At 38.3% G+C, this 25,294-nt stretch overlaps 1 protein-coding gene and 1 non-coding gene across 51 annotated transcripts in view; one reads left to right on the top strand and one right to left on the bottom strand.

The window, feature by feature from the left end:
- ABI3BP (ABI family member 3 binding protein) overlaps window positions 1-25,294 on the bottom strand; it is a 244,769-nt gene that overhangs the window by 199,810 nt on the left and 19,665 nt on the right. The gene's annotated exons all lie outside the window — the stretch shown is intronic.
- LOC114676513 (U6 spliceosomal RNA) lies at window positions 4,196-4,304 on the top strand. The gene has a single exon (XR_003727584.2). It is a non-coding gene; the product is annotated as a U6 spliceosomal RNA (small nuclear RNA).

Raw genomic sequence — 25,294 nt, 5'->3', positions numbered from 1 at the left:
TCAGATCATGCAGAGCCCTTGTGGAACACATTAAAAGACATGTTAGAAGCAAAGCTAAATTGTTTTTCCCTACAAAGCTACACACAAGCCAAACTTCTGAGAAACGAATAATGCAAAATTCAAATCTTAGATGATTAAAAATATGTCCACATGGTAGAAATGTGGCCTCACAAGTTCTTAGCAACAAGCAGCTCAAATGCTCAGAACAAGATTTGATTTCAGTAGGAAAAAAATGCTGTTGTTAAAATGAAAAGTGCCAAACATATTTTACAACTAGATTATAGTTTAATTGGAATTCGATCCATACAGGTCCTTACTGCAAACAGAATGTGTTACTAAAATCAGCTGTTATTAATTCTGTTTTTAGCCAAAAGCTAGATGAAAACAAAGCAATTGCAGTTTAATTGTCACTATTGGCAGAGACAGCCTGGGAATTAAACTGCTTACAACTTACTATATGAATACTTCTGTCTTTCCCAAATCACTCATTTCACTTCCCTTCCAGGCTGGTGGCACATTTTCATCTCCCTTTCCTCTACCCCAGTAACAGTCCCTGCATTGACTTTTTAACTTAAAAAATTATACAAATAATACTGGTTGAGTCTAGAAAAATAAGGTTACACTCCAAGTACTGTTCCATAACCTGTATTTTCTTCAATATAAATATAGCTTTATATCTTTATTTTTAATGATACTACTTTCAATTAATTCATTGGGAATTTTCCTTGATAGTAGGTAAACTGACCCTATATCATCTCAGTGAGTTAGCACAGTTTAACAATCATCTCAATAAATTCACAACTGAAGTTATTATTTATTTATTTATTTATTTATTTATTGTTGAGACAGATTCTCTCTCTGTCACCCAGGCTGGAGTGCAGTGGTGCGATCTCGGCTCACTGCAGCTTCTACCTCACAGGCTCAAGCAATTCTCGTGCCTTAGCCTCCCAAGTAGCTGGGACTACAGGCGTACAACACCATGCATGGCTCTTTTTTTTTTTTTTTTTTTTTTTTAATTTTTAGTAGAGACAGAGTTTCGCCATGTTGATCAGGCTGGTCTTGAACTCTTGGCCTCAAGGGATCTGCCCACCTTGGCCTCAAAAGGTGCTGGGATTACAGGTATGAGCCACCATGCTAGTCAACAATTCAATTTATTTTGGTGAAATTTGGTATTCGTTTTAGGGATAAGGTATTGATCTTACAAAGTTTGAGCTCAGTTTTCAAAAGTAACATTTGAGATCTGTTTTATTGAATCCATATATGACAATTAGATAAGCTCATTGTATTGTTTTGAGATTATTGCTAAAATTTTTGGCTATGGAAGCACTTATATTTCCATGACCTTGAGATTGCTCATGTGATCCTATAAGGAGTGGTGTTTTGAAGAAGGAGGACTGTATAGTGGAATGTAATGGGCCACAGGGTTTAGAGCTGGAAAATCTGTATTCAAGTCCCAAATGAAACCCACAATTCCCCTTTTGTTCAACTGCTATATGGATAATTCACTTACTATCCAAATGTCACCTTTTCCCCTATAAAGTGGTATTAATCATAGAACTCTCTCTGAGTTGATGGGAAGATTAAGTGAAATAGACTGTGAAAAGCAGTTCCTGAACTGTGCAGCTCAGTAATGGTTGTCTTTGATACGACTTCACCCATGGGTTCTTTTTGATTTCAGTGTACTTTGAATTTTTAACATTCCTTGTCTTTCAACCAAAAATTCATTCTATATAGATGTTGTTTACATGCAGACTATAAGCTATATAAGGATACTGTCCCTAGCACAGTGCCTGGCAGAGAAAGGATATTCAATAAAATGAAGAAACACATACAATAATTTTTTAAAATGGAAAATATTATGCTTGATAGGAATTAATACTATAATAAGCAAATGCATCTCTTCAAATAAACTGTACTGTACTGGAGGATGTAGACTTGTAAGAGTTATTACTCAATGCGCTCAACAAATTCTACATAGAGGAGGGAGCCACATGCAGAGGTAATTCAGAGGAGCATTGACTAGTTAGAAGTGGGTGAGTCAGGAATGGTATCACAGAAGAAGTGACATCTGATCTGGGTCTTGAATGCCAAGAAGGACTTGTCCAGAGAATGGGAAGAAGGAAAATTCAGACTGAGGAAAAGTAAAGATGAATGTTGGGGTGTTGATATCTGTGATAATTCATTCTACATGATATTATATAAGGTGTAGACTATCAACATCTCTTTCTGGCCAAACACTCTTTTCATCTACTCTCTTTTAAAAATTAATATGATTGTAAATATCTAATGGCATTTCATATCATTTCCATAAGGAAATATTTCTTCTGAGTGGAGAGTTATTTCTAAGGGCTCTAATTATCATATGCATGTACTTGATCTCTGTGGTGTCCGTCCTCATCCAGGCATCTCATAATAGTCATTCATGGTAACGTGACAACCTGTTTTATGGGGCTGAGGCCACGTGCCTAGGGAACATTACATTAATCCCAGCACACTAAAGTCAACTGAGGATAAGATGCACCCAAAACCTCTCTAAAGAACAATGTGAACTAATTGGTAACATTCATCTGCCACATTAATTGCTCACAGGAGAGTAACAAAGTATCTATTATTTCCCACACCAGCATTAGAATGATGTCAATGGTTTTAATGACTCTAAAAATATCTGAGATTAGTCTAGTGCAGATTGGAGAATCCCATGTTTCAGATATTTGTTTGAAGTTCTCATTTCCCATAACTTCTGTGTAGCACTGCAGACCTCTGACCAACCTAATATATCTGCCCTTACTTGTGTATGCATGTGTGTGAGCACCCTTTGCTCCACCTCTCCCTACACCTTGATTTTACTCTGTGACACAGTGGTATCCTGATTCTCATTTTCCATGAAATCTCCATCTCTCTCCATTACTTCTCTTCCTCCTCTGGCCTCAAAACATGGCAATTTACAAAGGTTCCGTCTTTTGCTCCTTTAGGGAACTCCTTTACAGTTAAGGCTTCAATCATAACTTAGCTGCTAACTATAAGTAGCTTAGCTGATTCTGATATCCGAACCTCTATTTCTGAATACTCATTTGGCTCCAGCCCTATAGGCTTTGTGAGCCACTGACATTTCTGTTGATGCGGTCAGGCTCCAACCATCATTATCTTCCTCAAAACCAGTTTACTTTGCTTCCATCTGTGATGTGTCACAGTCCCAGGCACCCAAGTCACACTTGAGGAGTCAGGTTTTATAGACACCTTGATCCAAAACCTGCGTAAAACACGGAGAAGTCCAAATGCAAGGATGCCTATGACTTTGTTTCATTACCATCCTGAGGACTTGGAGCAGTGGTTCTCTTCTGAAAGACTAAACTTCTAATTAAAAAGTGTGTTTTCTTCTTTTCCTTCTCCTTGACCACTTTGGTGCAGGTCATCCTGAGCCCAAAATTTTATTGTAACAGAAGACATTCTTAAGGACAAATCATATATAGGTTATGGTTTCATTTCATTTAAATTACTTGCAATGAGTTGTAAATAAGTCAATGTTTTCTAGCAATTCCTATCTCACCTTCTTTCTTAGCCCCACCCAACAAGATCACTGTTTATTAACTCCAATTCACCCCATTTGTACACAGTTGAAGAAAATCCCAGCTCCTCCTGCTAGTATTCTGATCTCTAAGGGGAAAAGGCATTTTTATCTCTTGTCTACAAATAATCCCTTAAATTTTGGCCAAAACTGTCTCCCTTCCAGATCAATTCATCTCAAGAAACATTTTAAGTTCACAATACCTACTGTACAATATAGTGACTATAGTTAATAACAATATAGTTAATAACAATTCAAGTACACTTGAAAATTGCTAAAAGTAGACTTTAAGAAACAAAAAACGTCATGTGAAGCAATTAGCTTGGTTAATTAGCTTGATTTAGCCATTCTACAATGTATACATATTTCAAAACATCATGTTATATACCATAAACACATAGGATTTTTGTTAATTAAAAATAATTAAATAATAAGAAAATGATGTTAGCCTTGTATATGTACTATATACTGCATCTTTTGTACTAGAAAAAAATTAAACACTCTAATTGTAATTTGGTACAAAAACACCATGGAATATGCTATTTGATTTATTAATATGTACACAAAATATCTATATTTCATTTAAATTAAAAGAAATAAATAGGTATTTTATAATTTAATAAAATTGTTGTGCTGGCTTCGGCAGCACGTATACTAAAGTTGGAAGTATACAGAGAAGATTAGCATGGGGCTCTTGCGCAAGGATTACACACAAATTTGTGAAGTGTTCAATCTTTTCATAAATAAAAGAAAGAATTGCAAATAAGATTCATTAAAAAAAGAAAAAGTATTTTTAGAGAGAGGCTCATCAGCAAAGCACTAAGACACTGAGGACACAAATACAAAATCATCTCAACTTGGAATTGCTTGTTTCTCTTTTATGTATTCTAGATGAAGTTTCTATACCATCTTTCCTTTTATTTCTATAAAATTCCAACTAGCTCCCCTGAGCTGTTTACTTGCTCTATTTTACCCACTCTTTGACTCTCTCTTTGCATTTCTAGCTTCTAAAACTTCATCCTGCATCCTCTCGATGTCATCTTGGATTCCTTTCACTTTTCAAATATACTTCTTTCAAACCCATGTAGGAAGGACTCATTCCTTTTTGGGTACATGCATTTCTGGGCTTCAAACACTATGCAACTTTGTCTCCTGTGCCTACATAATATCCATAGGCTTGGCCTGAAAAGACCAGCCAGTCTTACCCATTTTTATAATTAACAACCTCATTACCTTTCCAGTCCACCGTTCCCACTATTTCCGGGTTAATCACTGTACAATACTACTTTATTATGTTATCTCTTTCCTCTTCCCCTGCTGGACAAAAACAGCACGTGACTCCTTAATGCTCACAGAATAAACGTCAGAATAAGGCTATACTCATAAATGAAGAAAGAAATAGACGATCACAAGATAACGTCATAGGCACAGGCTAAAGAGTGTGTAAGCAAAAATGAGTAAGATACTACATCACACCTCAGTAGTGAGGGATTCTGATCTCCAAGAGTTAACTTTGACACATGATAAGAGCTATATGCAAAAAATTACATTTACAAAGGAAAACAAGGATTCTTCTGAGGCATGTAAGAAGATACTGTTGGGAACACTTCTCAGAGAAAGAAACACCATTTTTCTGATCTCAAAGAGATTACCAGACAGTTAGACAGACGATTGTCATACCAAGCAATGCTTTACATTTCTTGAATTTAGAGGGAGTGGATATTAATCTCTAGGTAAAAGGTTCATGGAGAAGGTGAGACTTCAGCTTAACTTTGAAAATAAGAGTCAAATAAAAGGCAGGACTTGAAAGAATGTTTCAGGTAAAAAATGGTAGTAGCAAGAAGCCCATATTGAACTGCAAACCCTGTACAAAATTTTAAAAAAAGCAAATAGACCAGTTTGATTAAAAAGAAAGGATCATGCTCATAGATACTTGGAAACTCAGAGTTGGGAAGAACTTAAGAGTAATTGTAACTATTCTCCCTCCCTCTTGGGGCCAGGCTGTAGATTAGCTCTTAGGATGAACTGTCTTTCTCCCTCCCAAATACTAGTACATTTAACAAAGGTCCAGATACAGTGACCTCTAGCACTGTATTTCTGGCGCTCATCAGAACAACTCCTCTCAAACACAGCATTTAGAAATATACATGAGATAGTTACCTTTTAATTATTATTAATTTATATATCTTTTAATTATTTAGAAATAATTCAGTGGTCATATGAAAGACTTATTGCTATTTTCTAATGTGGCGTAATAACCCAAAACTTGGAATCAGCAATACAAACAGGAAGCATCATCTTCAGACCAAAAAGACAACAACTCCAATTTTTTCTTCTGGTAAAATTATAAAAAGGACAAAGAAGGCTGGGAGTCATGAAATCTTGGAATTACCCTTTGGATAGAATTTCACTGGCTCACTATCAGTCACGAAATATCAATTTAAGGCTTATTGTCACTTACATGCCCTTTCTTCATACATTTATTTTTAAAATAGCCATTCTCTGGCAGCCTCTCCTCATTCCTTATCCATTTCCTCTATCCTTCGCTGTTATAATTTATTTAAATAAAGTAGCAATAAACTGACTATGTTAAGAATGACAGGTACTTTACAATATAAGTCTCAGCCATGCCCTTCAAAAACATGTGGAATGAGACCAGCCTAGATCCAAACAGTTCCACAGACCTTTACATCACACATGGATGATCTTGGTGGATAATTAGCATAAAAATCTTGTTTGTGTGGCAATGGATTAGTTCATCTGCATTATTACTAATGGGGTGGTGAACGCTTATCCTCTACAATTCTGGGCCCCAACTAAAGCACCAGATAAACTGTCACATAAATCCGCAAGACATAAAAGCACACATGGAAAATGCCTATTAGCAGCTCTCATTATTATCGAGAAACAGCACGTTACCACCAAGCCCAGGGCAAACGTAAACGTGTTTGTCATCCCTTTAATGTTTTAAATTTTGACTTTTTTTTCTTTATACAGAATCATAAAGCTCAACTGGCAAGGGATTGGGCAGGGAAAGTAAGACATGTCTCTTCTCATAAAATCAGCAGAGGCATTCCATAACCACACAGAGCACTCAGCACGTGTGTCATCAGGCAGAAGTGGAAGTTTTGATGCTGAGAATCCCAGCTGCATATTTCTAGCATGAGGGGCTTGCTGTCTGCTCAGTAAAAGAACAGACTGGATCCAAGAAAAGAACGTGGTCCTGTCCCTGATAGAGATCCAAGTACGATAGTCCATGCATGTCAGACGGGTGTCTCAATAGCATCATCAGAGCAGGGCAAGGCACAGGGCTGGGTGGACTTTTTAACAAGTGAAGATGAACTTTACCATCGCAAATGTCTGTGCTGATTCAGTTTCCCTTTACAACATGTTCACTGGGACTATTTTTTTGCCCTGTAAATGATATTGGATGATTTCCATGCATGTAGCAACTATTAAATATAGTGGCAGCCATATTAGATGTTTTACTTATGTACTTCTCTTCTTCATAAGATTTTAAATTAGATTATTCTCTGCCTGTATCCTCCATTGTTTGGATAATATTTTTATATCTCCCATTTCACAGATGTCTTCTAATTAGAATTCTACCATAAAACAAGAAGTAATAGTATTAACAATACTTTACACATGGAATCTTTTGCATCTATCTACAAATCTGCAAGGAAAGTTGGTATTTCTTCTTCTTAAAATCATTATAAAAATCCAATCACTCATTTATTTAACAAATATTTATGGAGCACCTAGAATACGCAAAGCTCTCTGCCATAAGCTGGAACAAAACAAACAGTGAATAAAAACAAACAAAAAGCCATACTTTCATTGAGTTTACATTCTAGTGAGAAGAGATAAATAAAGAAATAATAAGTAAAACATATGGTATGTCAGGCCAGGCGCGGGGGCTCACGCCTGTAATCCCAGCATTTTCGGAGGTCGAGGTGGGCAGATCACCTGAGGTCAGGAGTTCGAGACCAGCCTGCCCAACGTGGTGAAACCCCGTCTCTACAAAAATACAAAAATTAACCAGGCACGGTGGCAGACACCTGTAATCCCAGCTACTCAGTAGGCTCAGGCAGGGAGAATTGCTTGAACCTGGGAGGTGGAGTTTGCAGTAAGCTGAGATCGCACCACTGCACTCTAGCCTGGGCGAGAGAGAGACTCAGACTCTGTCTCAAAAAAACAGAAGAACACACACACACACACACACACACACACACACACACACACACAAAATATATGGCATGTCAAATGATGGGGCAGATACTGCCTCTGCTTCTTGATATCTGATTCCCCTATTATTCTGACCTCATGAAAATTATATGTCTCCATCTCTTGAAATTAGTCACAATCATGTAACTAATTCTCACCAGCAGATTGTGCACAAAAGGGACATAAGCCACTTCCAGGTCAATTCATTAAGTTATTGGTGCCAGACCCTCCAACTCTGTTCTTCCTGTCCTGCAAGGAAGCAATTGACCAGATGGAGCCTGGGTCTTGAGAGACTACAAACATGTGACTGAGCAAAAAATACATGTTTCTATGTTTTTAAGTCTTTGAGATTTGGGGGTTTGTTGTTGAGACACAATCAAGCCTAACCTAACGAGTACAGGTGGTGATAAATGCTGAGGAGGAAAGTAAAGCAAGGAACCAGGAGGAGTCAGGGTGGGAAGGGGCACAATTTTTGACAGAGAGGGGAGGAGGCTTCACTTTAGAATAAAGCCCTGAAGGAAGTGAAACAGATAATGAAAATAATGGACCATTCAGACATTTGGAGGAAGAATATTCTAGTCAGAAGGAACACCCAGTGCAAAGACCCAGAGAAAGGAACATGCCTGGTTACTGTGGCTATAGGAAGATGAGTGAGGAGAAAACAGGAAGAGGTGAAGCTAGAGGTAGCTGGGCCAGATGGATAGGGTCTTAGAGGACATTGAGGGAATTTGGCTTTTATTCTGTGATGGTAAGTTATTAGAGGTTTTTGAGCAGAGAAATGATTAAAATCTGATTTATATTTTTACTGAATTACTTTAGGTGCTGTGTTGAGAATATTCTAAGAGCCAAAAACAGGGAGACTATTTAGGAAACTATAGCAATAATCCAAGTAAGAGATGGTGGTAGTTTCAATCAAGGTGGACGATAATTTGATTAAGAAAAATAGAGAAAATTTCTTGATAAAACTTGAAAGCAGAGCTAAAAATCTTGTCGATGAATCAAAAGAGAAATTTATGAGGAGCTACAGATGTCTCCAGTTTTATTGACCCGAGTAATGGAAAGATAGAGTTGTCTTTAGTTGAGTTGGGAACGACTACGGGACAGGGAAATATGGGGTAGAGGCATTTAGAAGCTAGGTTTTGAACAGGCGAAACCTGCATGTCTATTAGAAAGCCAAATAGAGATATTAAGTAGGGAGTTGGATAAACGGATCTGAAGTTGAAGGGAGTGGTCAGGGCTAGAGATATAAATTTGGAACTTGTTGGTATTCAGACCGTATTTAAAGTCATAAGACTAGATGAGATCACCAAGGGAGGGAGAGCAGATAGAAGAGATCCAGGAACTCAGTCCTGGGACACTCCAATTTAAGAGACTGGTAAAATGAGTATGAATCAGCAAAGAAGACTTAATAGCCGCCAGTGAGAAAGGAGGAAAACCAGACAAATGAGGAAACTTGAACACAGAGATGTTAAACTACTTGCTAAGGGAGAATCAAACCTTAAATTTGACCCTGGCTTCCCTGCTTACAGCTCAGCTCCTGGTGCAGGGAAATTGTGAGGTACTTAGTGTACCTGTTTATTATTACTTGTGGACTCTATCATTAAAATAGTCTAAGTCAGTTATTCATGGATTGATATATGGTAAAGATAAAGCATCTGGTTTTAATCCTTGGAGATTCCTGATATTTAGAGCTGGAGGAAAATGACAAAACCAGCGACACTGAGAAGTAGCTCATGAGGTAAGAGAAAAGACAATGGAGTTTTGGAATCCATAAGGAAAAACATGTGTATCTTATGAAATAGAAAGTGGACACTATCAAATGTTGTTGACAGATTAACTAAAACAAGTGCAGAGTTGGAACTCATCCCTAATGGACTATATTCTGAATATAAGACAATGAGTTTGATTGTAAGTCCTCACCTGCTGGTGAAGAAAAGAAACACATTTATTATTTAAAAAACTGTCCAAATTGAGAAATATGTGGCTAGTGCTAAAAATAATAAGTTGACCAAGAAATGAGAAGGAGAACAAAGAAGAGATAAAGTGAGTGAGGAGAAACAAAGCAACAGTTGGCACAAGTATTTCCTTTGCTTGCTTCATTAGAGTGAATGTACTTTGAGGATATACTTAACCAGAAGGATAAGCAACAGTATTTTATCTAGGACAATTTTACCACGTGATAAATATCCTGTAATGTATACATTGGGAAAACTAATAAAAGGAGTAAGGCATACCTGCAGTTTTAAAACAGGAACATATTATGAAGGTGTCCTAAAACTTCTGTAAAACATTGAACTTCTGGTTTCCATTTAGGATGTAAATATTACTCCCACCTTTGCAACAAACAAAAAAGAAAACAAACAACCTCTAAACAGTCTTCAAATTTGTAATGTTTCTAAAACTCATCAAAGAGCTAAAGTTGCAGAGAAAACGGAAATCAAACATAACCGTACCCAAAGAGAGATGCCACTGGATGCTATAGAAGCTAGTAAGATAAATTTGGTTAAAATTTTTAGTGAATTCCTAAAAGCCTGGAAATGTAGACTATCATTCGAATACAGAATCCCTGAGAATCAAGGACACAAAGGGAGTTTTTATCTACTTGTGGGCTCTTCACGAACCTCATAGTTACAGAAAAGATCGGAAACAGCAAGAGAGTTCTGAGAATGCCTCCCATGGACATTCTCAAAACCACCCAGATCCTTTTATCTTTCCTATGGAGCATAAGTCTAACCCCACTGGGGAAGAACCACCATCTTGTTGCTCCAGGGCATAGGTGAAGATCCACTGCAGCCAGAATAAGGGAACATGAAACATGCTCTGTTCCTAAGGGAGGGATGGGAATATCTTCTAGGCCCGACCATTAGAAACCTTCCACAGAAAGGAAGAGACCCCACTCCTAAGACCCAGAACATGGGGCCTCCTTAAGAATAAGGCTGAATCAGAACAACAAAAAGACTCCTCAATGTCCCCTATCAATCGGCTAATAATCATTGCATAACAAGTAGCAGCAGTCTACTGCGGAGGGGAGCATTTAAAAGTTGGAGAAAAACGTTCTTTGGGGTGTAGGCTCAAAGGGAAGATCCAAAGCTGAGGTTAGGGTAGAACAGACATTTAAAAAAAATACTCTGTGGTAAATCAGTCTTGACTTTATAAGATGATGCTACAGAAATTGGAGGCCTGTGGTGCACTGGGTAGCCATGGCAACAACATAATGCAAACTCAGCTCAACTAATGACCCAGTTGTCTCAACCTACCACAGTAAAGGCCTAACAAAAGAAAATGCATGCAAATTTTCAGCCTTAAATCTATTTCCCTCAGTGTCTACTGTCTTACATGATGTCTATATATGACTATATAAATGTCAGTTTTTTTAAAAAAATTATATTTGCAAAGAACCAAAAGAAAAAAATTATAACACCCTGTCAAGAGACAAATCAATCAACATAACCAGAGTTTGATATGACACAGATGTTGGAACTATTACATGGGGAATTTAAAATAATTATGATAAACATGCTTAAGGCTCTTATGGAAAAGGGAGACAGTATGTATACTCAGATGATAACTTCAGAAGAATAAAAAATAATAAGAAAAGATCAAAGTGAAATATCAAAAATGAAAAAATAATAGAGAAAAGAACAACGAATGACGTTTTTTTTAAGTAGGGCATTCAAGAGGGGTAGTATGAACGAGGGCAACATGCATGTAACTGGAAACTCGGAAGACAAAGAGAGAATTGAACAGAAGAAATGTTTGAAGAGAGAAATAGTTGAAGAATTTTTTAAAATAAATAAATACCAAATCACATATCCACATCATCTTTAAACTGCTAGAGAAACAAAAACTGGAAGATGACCATGGCAAAAAGACATATTACAGACAAGAATAAAATACGTTAAAGAGGAAGATTCTTATAGAATATCTGCATAGGCTCAATCTAATCATGTCTCTTTAAAAGCAGAGAACTTTCTCTGGCTGTAAGCAGGAGATATGAGGCAGAAAGGACGTCAGAGAAATTCAAAGCACGCAAAAGACTCAACCCATAATTGCGGACTTTGAAGATGAAGGAAGGGAAACACATGACAAGAAATATTGGTGGCCTCTAGAAGCTGAAAATGACTTCCAGCCAACAGTCAGCAAGGAGACAGGGTCCTCATTTAACAACCAGGTGAAATTTACTTCTGCAAAGAAACTGAATGAGCCTGGAATTAGATTCTCACCCTCTGGCCCCCACAACACCCCAGCCTCCAGATGAGAGCCTATGCTAGCTGACACTTTTATTTCAGTCTTGTAAGACTTGGAGCAGAGAAACTAGCAAAGCCCACCCAGACTTTTGACCTACAGAGCTGTAAGATAGTAAATTTGTACTGTTTTAAACTGCTAGGTTGGTGGTAATTTCTTATGGCTGCAATAGAAAACGAATATAGTGTCTTTACATCAGACCACTCAAAGGCAGCCTTTATAAATAGTAAGGCACAACAAAGGCAGCCCTAGTACCAGCTAGGCTAAAGAAAGAAGTGGCTGGGGCCTGATTTCAGGCACTGAAATACTATCACCAAATATACCTCACCCCAGCTGCTCACCATCACGCTTGAATTTCCAAATTTAAATCACAGTGTCAATTTTAGAGACACAAGCTACCTGTGTTAATAACAAACAGAAAATTATCAAGAAATGCTCTCTCCCAGGGCTCAGGTAGAAATCACACATACTTAGGAAGTGAAGGATCACTGCAGGATGGAGTGAGGTTGACAGCAGTAAACACTATTCAAAAGATCAAGAAATGAAATGATCCCCCAGTTCGAAAGAATGAGAGGGATGGTCAGATACAACAGTTGATGGGATACCAGTGAGAACATAATATGGGCAAAGGAGGAGAAAACTTATCCTAATTCATAATTAGAGCTATATCAAGTTATGAACCCAGATACAGATATTATTACTGCTACTATGATGCAAAAAGTCACACTCTTGTTGTGCAAGATTCCATGTGTTATAAAAATTGAACTTTCTATTAAGAGATTTCTATATAAGTCAGCCATAAAATTACCTTCAATAAATCTGTTCCACTTCCAAAGGATCCCAGTCTTTAACCACAGCCTCTTCCTGCTTGTTAAACTACTTTCTCCACACTCTTAGACATCATTGAAAAATAGCCTTCATGGATGTTTTTTACTTCCTCCCAAACTAGCAGCCTCTTCCATGGTACATGATTAGATTCCAGGGCCCATCACTGCAATAATCTTCTTGCCAAACCTCCAAATGCGTAGCTTACTTTTTTCCTGTCACATCCTTCTAGAGATATCTCAACTGTGGATGAGCCCAATAATCTCCTTTCATGGCACCTGCCTCTAAGTGGCAAACTCTTCTAGAAAACATCACATGGTAGAGAAGATGGTGTAAGTATAAATTCGTGGTCATTAATCTCAAGTGGGTCCTCATTCCTCTTGCCAAGCCATTCTCATCTTCTCCCATAACTTGTCAAAGTTTAGCCCTTTCTTCTGACTTCTGTCTCCTCACTTGGCAGACTCTCTCTTCAACAGAAAATTGAACTCACTGAACAGAAACTCCCTCAAATTCCCACTTTTGAACCTATAAACCTGTCTACGTCAACACCCATCCCTCTCCTTTCTTGTTCTGCATAACAGGAATTGGCTGTCCCTTTATCTAATTACTCTGTCTATACTCTACATCTTAGTGATTCTCCTTTTTTCCTTAGGAAAATTGCACTATTCAATGAGTTTCTTTCAACTTGGTCCTTATCTTTGACAGTTAAAACACTCAAATCTTGCTTATCTTAAAAAACAACAGTAACAAAACATTGTCCTCATCTGACCTTACATGCTCTTTCAGCTCTTGCTCCCTCTTCTGTCCTTCTATTTCCTTCTCCCTTCAGTCCACTATGAAATAGCTTCTGTGTCAATTACACAAACAAAACACTCCCTGTAAGGTCAGCAGTGACTTTACTAGATTCACTAGATACTCCTCATTTTTACTTAAAGATTAGCATTCAACACTGTTGACTACATCCTCCTTCTTCAAATATTCTCCCACTTCTCTGACTGGTCATTTCTGTCTCTCTGTAAGCTCAAACTCATCTACCTGTTCATTATATAGTGGAGGACCTTGGGACTCATTCTGAAACATTTTTTGGTGATTGCATTGATTTTCATGACTTGAACTATCACTTATACATTGACGGCTCCTAAATTTGTAGCCCTAGTGCAGACCTAATCCCGGAGTTCTAGACTCATATATGAAACAGCCTACACAGCACTGTTCACTAAGAAGTCTCAAAGGCACCTCAGACTCAAAAAAACTAACACTGAAGCCATAATTTTTAGCCCTACGTCTGACTCTTTTCTAGTACAGGAAATAACCATCACTCATGTAGTGATGCTGAAAACTAACCACTGGTAATACTGATTCTGGGTCAGGTACTGTATATCTATGTTAACCCATTTAATCTTTTTTATAACTACGATGTGGCTACTAGCATCATCTCCACCTACATTTCCAAGATGAGAAATGGAGGCTTACAGTGGTTAAGCAATTGGCCCAAGATCACACTATTACTAAGTGGCAGGGTTGGGATTTGAACAAAGGCAAAGTTATGATTCACATTCTCAACCACTACATTTTTCAATGCTCACTATATGTGTAGGCTAGAAACCCAGGAGTCATCTTTGATGCTTTCTTCTTTTCTCCTCAAATATCTGATTGTCAAATCTGTATATTTTCACCTTCTTTATATCTTACACATTTATTCCTTTCTTACTTATCACCACTAAATTACTACTAGTAAGCATGAGTAGTCCAACCCACCACTATCTCTTACTTCAGCTACTATGATAGACTCTACACTGGTAACCAGAGACGTCTTTTTAAAAAATAAATCAGAACATATAGCTCATGTTTAGGACATTTCAACAGTTTCCATTGTTCCCAGATGGTGACTCATAATTTCGATGTAGTTGACCCTCCAATGTATGAGTTAGCCCCCATTTCTTTTTCTCTCCAGGTTCATCTCTAAGCCCTCTCTGCTTAGTTGCTGTGCTCCAGTAGCACTGGGTAGCTGTTATTTCCACCCATTTAACCTGCTCCATCCACAGTAGGGTGTCTGTTCAGAGTTGATCCCTCTCCCAGGGAGGCTCTGATTTCACTCCCGTGAAGTCATTCACTAACCAGCCCTGAAAGTCCTCAGTTAGTTAACACTCACTCATCCTTCAGACTTGATTCAAGAGTTCCTTTCTTATAAAAGCCTCCTCTGACATCCCAGGCTCCAGTTGGTTTCTCTGTTTTTAGCCCTCCTTCACAAATACATTCATCTTAGTTTGCATTATTCATTTAGTATACTATTAATACAGGAGTTAAGAAGAAATCACTTGGGCAGATAATAAGGGTATGGGAGTCCTAGGTAAGACTTTTCCTTTTGATGAAAAGCAGCCCCAAGTCCTTTTCTAGCAAAAAACAGCCTGCAAGGTTGGAGCTTGCCTGGGTGAATGCCAGCAGGAACTATGGACTAGTTATGTTCAAGATGGCGGCTCCATCTTCTCTTTCTTTGTCAGCCACTTGTACAGTAAAGAGCAGACAAGATGGCGCCGATCAACTGGAAAGCCATTTGCATAATAAGATTAGGGTTGGGGGACCAGCCTTCCTCAGACACTATGTAAATGTCATACCTGATCAAACTAATATGTGAGCCCTGCGTAAATCAGACACCACTTCCTCAAATTGGACTATATATTCCGGGGCATCCCTGCCAGCGGGTCCTTTCTGCTCAGAGACCCCTCTCTCTACGGAGAGTGCTGTTGCTCTTTCTCTTCTGCTTATTAAACCTCTGCTTCTAAACTTGTATGTGTCCTGTGTCCTAAATTTTCCTGGCACGCAACAACGAACTCCAGGGTATATACACCAGACAGTGTAGCCACTTCACTATTATGTGTTTAACCTCTTTTTGCCTCACTAGAATGTAAGCTACCTGAAGTCACAATTGTCCATTTTTCTTCACTTTAGTATTTCTAATGCATGGGTCCTGGCACACAAGAGGCACCCAACAGCCCAGAAATCTCAATTAACCAAACAGCATCCCAGCAAACTTCCAAAGTTGGCCCCCGGGGGTAAAATTCTATCGACAAAAATTTTGGCATCCTCCTGTTTGTAATTTCTGCATATTTCCCCCAAATTCTGGCTTCTGCCCTCACTGGTTGTACCAGCCTCTCTTCTTTAAAGCTTTGATTGGAAAAGATCTGAAGAGCTAGTTCCTATTGAAGTGTAAAGACACATAAAGAATGAAGAAGTTTCTTATCTCATGATAAATTTTTGTATTAATAAGGAAAACCAAACTGCATTATTTAAGTTCTAATAGTATAAGTGAAGTGATCAGAGAGAACTTTGGAGTGGAGCCTTCTTATTGAACCTTTGCTGCTCCCTTTCCATACCCAACTCTCCTTCCACACATAAGCCAACTCTTTTCAGTAAGAGTTCAAACCTTGGACATCTGAACTAGCAGAATCATGAATCTAAGGTAAATCCACATGAGCGGCCATGACCCTAACTCATCTCAAATGCCATCTTTCTCAAGTCCCGTCTGCCTCAAGGACTAAGAAAATTTAGAAACCTTATGGATGTTGTGACAAAATTTTGGGCCATTCAAACCATTAAACATTCCAGTTTATTTAAATATCAGTGTTTATAAAAGAAAATCAACTCTATAGTTTTAATAGATGCCCTCCAGAATGGCCAATTATTGCTAAACCAAAGTACATCCTATTAAATTTGTTACAGCAATGATGTGAAAACATGGAAAGCCTTTACTCCGAATAAAACAAAACAAAACAAATAACAGAGGAAGAATTCAATTAACCTTCAGAAGGAGTTTTAGTAAGGAAAGGACTGAGTTTATACATCATTAATTTAAACAAAGTTTATTGAGAAACTTCTGTGTACCAGGCATTAATCTGGGTGCTCTGAAGAATGGAATCATGGTGTGTTAATGGTGGCCTTGGGGATCGTAACAGACGTGTGTGTGTTAGTGTGTTAGTGTGTGGTGGTGTGTTGGTGGTGGCCTTGGGAATTGTAACAGATGAGGTCAGCAGAGGCTAGATTGTGACGTGATTTGCCAAAATGCCACAGCTGGGGATAAAACAAAATCCTTGTCCTCAGCCTGCTCAATTCATGTTTTAGATGATTTTTACAAATGATAAAATGTCCATTATTTGGACATTTGATCCAATAATGATCTTTCCTTTATTGTAGAAAGATGTGAAAAGCATGAATACTTTAAGGGAGGACTTCAACCAAGGGCAAAGATGAGCCCCAAACAGTCCATGAATCAGGCCCAGTTCTGTGACTAGCTTAGGTTTCCCCCTACGTTGATCCTAGGAGACCTAAATGAAAGCACAATCCACTTCATAAGCCTGAGAATGCCTCTGTTCTCCAACCTGAAGTGGTCACATTGGATTCATAACACTAATTGTTTCCATAGTGCACAGCTGTTATGTTGAAAATAGAGAACCATGACTTCATGTGTGGACTATGAATACAGACAAGAGATCTGTTATCAATAAACCCAGTTTCTCTAATTTGATCATCTAGCTAACAGGGTAAGACCTTCATCCGTCACTTTAGCTTTTGCCAACTTTTCTCTGGTGAAGTGAAGGAAGTGAGGCAATGCTATCTCTGAATTTCATGCTCTAAAAGGCAAACTATGGTCCATGGGCCAAATCCAGTCCACCACCTGTTTTTGTAAAAATAGCAGAGTTGATCATGAAACATACCATATGGCCCACAAAGTCTAATGTAGTTACTATCCAGTCTTTTACAGAAAAAAATTTGCTGACCCCTGCTTGAAAGTAAAATAATTAAACAGCAACAAAATGTAAGCAGATTCTCCATTGTCACAAGGGTGTATTGCAAATGAGAAGTTAAGGTGGTTTGTAAAATATAGTTTCTTACTTCATTAAATATATGAATTACAGCAAATATTAAGTTACGGGAATTTAAAACATGTAAAGATTCAAAATACCTCCCCTGATCCATCACACATAAAAAAGATTAATGTGAGAACGTCCTTCTTCTTCTAGACGTAAAGTATTATTTGAGATGTCAGGATTGATGGCTTTGTATTCATGATTATGTCCCTAGGAGACTACATGCTACATCTCCGTACCACACCCCTGTGATGAGCACAGAGTCCTACACAAAAGAACTTCACCATGTTATGTGTGCAATAAATTTTAAAGTGCTAGAATTTGTAAGGCTTTTTTTTTTTTTTTTCAAACTGAAGATTACTCAGATATGGGAGACTTACTTTGGCAGACCCAGGTCTGTTTTTGATTAGCAGTGTAATCATGGTTAACTGACTTAATGTTCCTAAATCTCAATTTTCTCATCTGTGAAAGGAAAGGCTTGAACTGTATACCCTCTGGGGTTTTGTCTCTGATTTCTGACTAATAAAGGTAAATCTTTTTGGAGTCCTATCAATTCCAAGTGATAGCTCAAGTTTTGCTACATTAACATTTTGTTAAATCAAATATTATTTGAGGGCCAGGTGCAGTGGCTCACACCTGTAATCCTAATACTTTGGGAGGCTGAAGCAGGTGGATCACTTGAGGTCAGGAGTTCATGACCAGCCAGGCCAACATGGTGAAATCTCATCTCTGTCAAAAATATAAAAATTAGCCAGGTGTGGGGTGGTGGGCACCTGTTATCCTAGCTACTCGTGAGGCTGAGTCAGGAGAATCACTTGAACCTGGGAGGAGGAGGTTGCAGTGAGCTGAGGTCGTGCCACTGCACTCTAGCCTGGGTAACAGAGCCAGACTCTATCTCAAAAAAAAAAAAAAAAGAAATATTATTTGAGATTGATGATGTTTCAGACATGTTGGGCCTCTCAACCTTTTGGAGCACCAATATTACAAAGAACAATTTAACTTGTGAATATGCAATAAAAATTATTCCAATTTTATGGTGATCTACCCATGTATCTTTGTAATGTTCTGATTTCAATCAATTCAAAAACAGTTCAATAAGGTAGAATAATTACAACTAGCTTGACCTTTAAGTTTTACTATATTAGTCTAGGAATAGAAATGCCCCAATGAACATTTTATAAAAGATACAATTTTAATCTGCAAATAGTCAATAGTTTTCAGTCCAGCCTTGTCTTCATAAAAATATACATTCATAGATGTTCACAAGGGGCACAGGAAAAGAAAAAAATTGGGGAAAAAAAAAGCATTCCTATGTGAAAAACTGTAGTTATTTAGGTCACTAGCCACATTGCCTTTTTAAATTCACTGAAATGACTGAGATTAGGAGGGGGCCAACCATCAGATGGTTGAAACTGACATCAAAATGGGGCTATGTGATATTAGAGGACACAGGTAAGGACTACCATGGATGAGCCTGGGGAGTTCTAATAGAACAATCTGGCCATACCTGCCCCATATTCTGTATATGATTGAAGTTACTTTCAGCCTTTTATTCTATTACTATAATATACAGCTTTGAATCCCAAAATCCTGTTAAGAAAAACAAATCCTGAATGATTCATTTCGGAAATTTTAAAGATATATATATATATATATAGTTTTTTCCCTAAGGGGAATAAAATGCCAAGGAAGGAATTTCATGGATTAAAAATCTCTTTTAAAATGCTTGGAAAGAGAACAGGGAAAATCCAATTTGTACACTTTTTTCACTTTATTATTCTCTTGCATAATAAGAAATGTATACAGCTATACAAGAAATATATAGTATTTTGCTACCTATAATTATGTTACCTAGTTTAATTTTGTGATTTTGCTGTAATCAAATAGGAAAGTGAAAACTCAGATCTTAAAAACCATCTCACAAAATTAAAGGTAATCATTTAGTCCATAGTGTGTGGTCAAGTTGAAATTAGAAGGTCTGTATCTTTTAAACTGAAAAGTAACTTGAAGATTATTTGGGGCTCCCTTAAATGATAGCTTTTTACGCAAAATATTATATTATTGACTCTTTAATATACTTTTTTTCATTTCTTTTTATTTATTGTACTTTAAGTTCTGGGATATGTGTGCAGAACGTGCAGGTTTGTTACACAGATATACATGTGCCATGGTGGTTTGCTGCACCCATCAACCCGTCATCTGCATTAAGTATTTCTCCTAATGCTACCCCTTCCTTAACCCCTAACCCACCGACAGGCCCCAGAGTGTGATGTTCCCCTCCCTGTGTCCACGTGTTCTCATTGTTCAACTCATAATTTGCTGTCTTAAAAAAAAAGTACAGATTATTCTTTGAATGTCAGTTTCTCCTGCAGGCATGGGCCCTTTGGGATTTGCTGGGCTTTTTCAAACCTGTAGAAGGAGTAATCTGTTCACCAATAAGGTCAGTGTTGCCTCATCTTACACAGATCCAGTGTTTGACACAAAGGGCGGGGAGGTATAGACATGGTCTAAGTGATGCAAACCACGAAGCAAGAAAGTCACAGACTTGAATCACAGCCAAGACTTCCACACATACAGCCTGCAGTGAGCCACAAGGCAATTCCCAAAGTGATCTTATATATGGAGTACAGCATCCTGAATTTTAGAGATAGAGGAGAGTTTAGAGATTATAGACCAAGCTCTTCATTTTAAAGCTGAGATAGCTGAGGCCAAGTATAGTCAGATGACTTATGTAGGGCTCTAGAGCTAGCCAGTGGCATTGCCAGAATTAGAACCCTGGACTCCTGCCTACCAATCTGGCCCCATATCAGGCATCCCCTGCTGCCTCATGCAAAGAGAGCAAGAGCCAAGTACTAAAGGGATGGGCTCGCCCAATAAATGTGGCCAGCAGCAGATCCTTGACTCTGGATTTTATTATAAACTTGAAAAAAATTCTCCATCAATCACAAATAATAAATGCTATATACAGAACAGCATCTTGTTCCAAAAGTGTGCATTTGAAAAGAAAGGGGGGAAAAACCCTATACTATCTTTAAATCTCGAGGCATAGCTCTAAACAGATGGAAAAGCCGACCTATGTCATCAAGAAAAAAGAATCATGCTTTTTTGAAAAGGAAGAATGAATTCTGCTGGAATAGAGTCAGGGTGGAGTAGGAAGAGTCCACATCTAAGAGTGTTAACTCATTTTTTTGTAGATAATTTGCCAAGAGCCGGAGGAAATCCCCAATAATCTTAGCAAAGTTTTTTTTTAAGGTTAGAGGAAAATGCATTTTATACTTTTTTTCTGCTCATGTAAAATTAGTCTTAATCACAAGCTACACATATTCTACAAAGGAAGTCATTATTAAATTGTCTTCATTTACAAATTTCACATTATATAGGAGTTACAGGATTTCTTTCAATAGAATATTCCCATGAGGCTACTCTCATGGGTACAGGTTTAGTCTAACCTTGGTCTTTCCTCTAACATCTTGCTGCAGCCTAAAATCTACTATAGTCACATGCCCAGATGGCCTGTTCAGGTCTATGTTATATTATTAAAAAAGAAAGGTCACTTTTATCCATACGCGTTCTGCGAAAGGTCTTGAACTATAAGGAGCAATTCATAAGAATTTGTTGAATGAACGACTGACTTTTGATTTGAAGCAGAAATTAGGCTTCTTACTCCATCACAATGCTAAGTGGTAAAATCAGAAGCATCAATTTGACTTTGAAATACATTGATTTTTGTTTCAGTGAAAAATGGAGCACCCCATTGGACACCTGGGGAAGTAGCTACAGTTCCTTCCAAAGGGAACACACTAAAAAATATGACAAAGTACATGATGCCCAACTCACAGGTATCCAGTTGCAGAGTAATGTGACATATAGAGACATATAGACCCAGACTGGGATTTGGGGTCTTACTCTTGCTCCTCTCAAATACATAAAACAATTCAAGCAATTTTTATTAATTTGCTTGCTCTTGATCATTCTAGAGAGTCCCAGACTCTCACATGGATAGACCTCACTCCTCTACTTTGGGCCTTCAGGCTTGAGGAGGAGGAGGAAAGGCAGTCAAGTGGCAGCACAAGTTCCTGGCTTGTTACTTCCTCCTAGTAGGGTAGTTCCCCCAGGATAGCAGCTCTGCAGCTTGTGCTGAAAGTTTTCTTCTGTATTTGCAGTACCTGTTCTCCCTCTCCTTACAGGTTAGGGCTCCTGGAAACATTCAAGTGCCCAAGAAGATGGGAGGGCCATGAACGGCCACCTGTTAGTGACTGTTACTCCATCTCAGTATGAAAATGAAAAGATTGGGCGGTGGTCTTCACAGGGGTTCACGTCACATGCTCCATGCCAATAGTTGTTTTCCTTAAATCCTAATCAAAACTGAGATACTCCAAGATATCCATCAAACAGAGTTCTTAAAGCTGCTCTCTTGGTAATTATAACTGCTTCAAGGAATTGTGGTGGCTGCTGATACCATTTTCTGGATTAAACATACAGCCTTTAAATATACAGCCTTCCCCAGCATGCCTTGCAAGTCTCAGGCAAACATTTGTATTTCAGTTAGGAATTTCTGCAGTGAAGACATTGCTTGGTGCTTTTATTTATTTATTTATTTATTTATTTTTTTTGAGACGGAGTCTTGCTCTGTCGCCCAGGCTGGAGTGCAGTGGCGCGATCTCGGCTCACTGCAAGCTCCGCCTCCCGGGTTTACCCCATTCTCTGCCTCAGCCTCCCGAGTAGCTGAGACTACAGGCGCCCGCCACCACGCCCGGCTAATTTTTTGTGTTTTTAGTCAAGACGGGGTTTCACTGTGTTAGCCAGGAAGGTCTCGATCCCCTAACCTCGTGATCTGCCCGCCTCGGCCTCCCAAAGTGCCGGGATTACAGGCGTGAGCCACCGCGCCCGGCCTGCTTGGTGCATTTTCCAGGACCCAGCTGACATTTAAACAGAAGAGGTGACTGCTTATTTGACAAGACTTCTAAGAGACATAGAAAGGATCTCATGATATAAGAAATTCTTCCATTATAATGCTACCTGCTGGTTGAAATCTTCCCATGAGAGAAGATAGGCCTGATGCTCTTGAATTAGGGCTTTACATAAGCACTGTTAGATAAAAAGCAAGTGTTTCAAGAAAATAAGTATGGCAGGTAATTTTCAAGAGTAGGCTAGCAGGAATGAGGTACTAACTAGGGAAATTTTGACCAAGCATGGTGATGGGATAGGCTGGAGCTGACAGCATTATAAGGAGAAGGCAAGTTTGGAATGGGGCAAGGTGAGTCTTTAGGTGTTAGGGACACCAGGCCCAGGATGGAGAACACAGGGTGGGCCTCAAAGACAAAACGTGCTTCCACTTTTATGCTTACTGCTTGCTCTAGAATTTTCCCCCTCAACTATCAAAAATGCCTCACATAGAATTATATCCTCCAATAGAAATGAAAGCAGCTGGTAAGTACAGAGTTTTATATGTGGTGGGTGTTTGATAGATGTTGATGGAAGTTGGATTTCATTCATCTGCTCATCAAGATGTTTTTTGTTCTTTGTCCCAGCAAAACCACAGCTTTTTAAAAGATCAGGATCAGGAACAAGGTCATTAAAAATATATTTTAAAATGGAAATTAAATCAGAAAGGAGGTGTGAGGATTCTTGCCAGTGAAATCAACATGCACTTTCTCAGCGGAGGAATCACAGAAATGCGGCTGAGAAGGGTGTGCCTTCCTAAAAAGGGGCAGGGAGAAGGGCAGCTGGGAATGGAATGTCATCCTTCCCTGAAGCACTGGATTCTCACGAACACATTTCTGCCACCTGGTAATTTCACCTCACTAGCTCACACATCAGTGTATTTAGAATCTCTTTTATTTCATAAAGCTAGCATTGCCATTAAAACAACATCTGCATTATATTTTAGAAATAAAACTTACACCATAGAAATTAAAGTGAGATATCTATGTGAAAGTGCTTTTTAAATTAAAAATCGAATTTTTATGTGGAAACCCCTCTGTACTGAAAGGGATCTGCAAATAAACTAGTGCTAGCAAATATTTATAAAGTACCTTTAAGATGTGAAAATTAATCTCTGGGCCAACAAGAGAAGTGATGCATGACCACTTAGTTTAGAAACAGTCCTACAGGCATCTGCAAATGTGCACTAACAACCAGGTTCCAACAAGCCCGTTGCCACCATAAAGAAACAATGGAGTTATTATTTTTGCCACTCAAGGCTCTCATCAAGATGTTATCTTCATAAGTTAATGCACATTTTTAAAGGTAAATAAGCATTTCCATTAGGCTCTCCAGTTTCTCTAATTTGCTTATGGTGTGTGAGGCCCAGTGAGTGAAGTATTTAAGTATTGAGATTGATTCCTTTTTTTTTCCTGAACGTTTTGGATTTCTTAACCCCTGGCTGGGGAAAACACCCATGCTAAAACAGCAATAACAGCATACCACATCCTTTCACATCAACATGCATGATTTATCCTATGGAACAGAAGGAGCAAATAACAGCCAAGCTTCATTATTTTGCAGATTCCATATTTGCAAATTTTTCTACTAATTAACATTTGTTTTTAATCCCAAAATTAATACACAAAGCATTTCAGACTTATTTGTGGACATGTGAGGAATGGAGAAAAATCTGAGTCACCCAAGGTGCCTGTTTCTGGCTAAGGTTGGACAAAGTGATGCCCTGCCTTCTTGTTTCAGCTCTCAGACTGTAAACAAGTGTCCTTCTCACAGTTGACGTAGCACCACACCTTTCCCATTTTTGTGCTCTTTGTTAGTGACTTCACTGTTTAAGCAGCCCCTAAGTATAGTGCTGAAGGGCTGTCTAGAGTTTCTGAGCATGAGAAGGCTGTGATGTGCCTTGCGGAGCAAAAACGTGAGTTAGATAAGCTTCATTCAGTCATGAGCTATACTGCTGTTGGCCATGAATTCAATGTTAATGAATCAACAACGTACATTAAGTAAAGCATCATTAAACAGAAACACACATAAAACAAAGTTATATACTGATCCATTGATGAAAATGTTGTGATCAGTGGCTCACAGGAATCCAACTCCATATTTCCCCATAGAAACAATGGTTTGGCTAATTTGGTGTTTCCAGCAACTTTATAAAACATTACTACTGCGAATAATGAGAATCGACTGTATTATGCTCTATGTTTTTTCAATGAGAAAAATAAGACCCATGGAGGTTAAATTTGTTCTTCCAAGGTCACCCGTCCAGTTAGAAGCAGAATAAGGGCTAAAATAGAGGTGTTTTGTTTCCAATCCAGTGATCATTTTTTTCTGCTTCATTCCTTTCACCAACACCTTCATTATGAATGAAGATAAGGGCTATAATTTCTGCATAACATGAGATGCTCAGATTTAGTTAGCATTTTCTTCCCCAGAGCACTGTCTTTCAAAGCATTTAAAGCAGGCTTAAATTGACTCCTGAAGCCCCAAATGGCAAAAATTATATGACGGTTCAATTTAAGTTATAGAATTTTAATGTTTGGCTTACGATGACTCATGAATACAAGATATAGTCAGAAAAGGAGACAAGACTAAACTTTTTTGAAAGTTCCCTCTGTGCCAGACA

The sequence above is a fragment of the Macaca mulatta genome, chromosome 2, assembly GCF_049350105.2.
Source record: "Macaca mulatta isolate MMU2019108-1 chromosome 2, T2T-MMU8v2.0, whole genome shotgun sequence".
NCBI lineage: Eukaryota > Metazoa > Chordata > Mammalia > Primates > Cercopithecidae > Macaca > Macaca mulatta.
The sequence above is the reverse complement of the archived record's forward strand: the minus strand, read 5'-3'. Positions and strand labels throughout refer to the sequence as shown.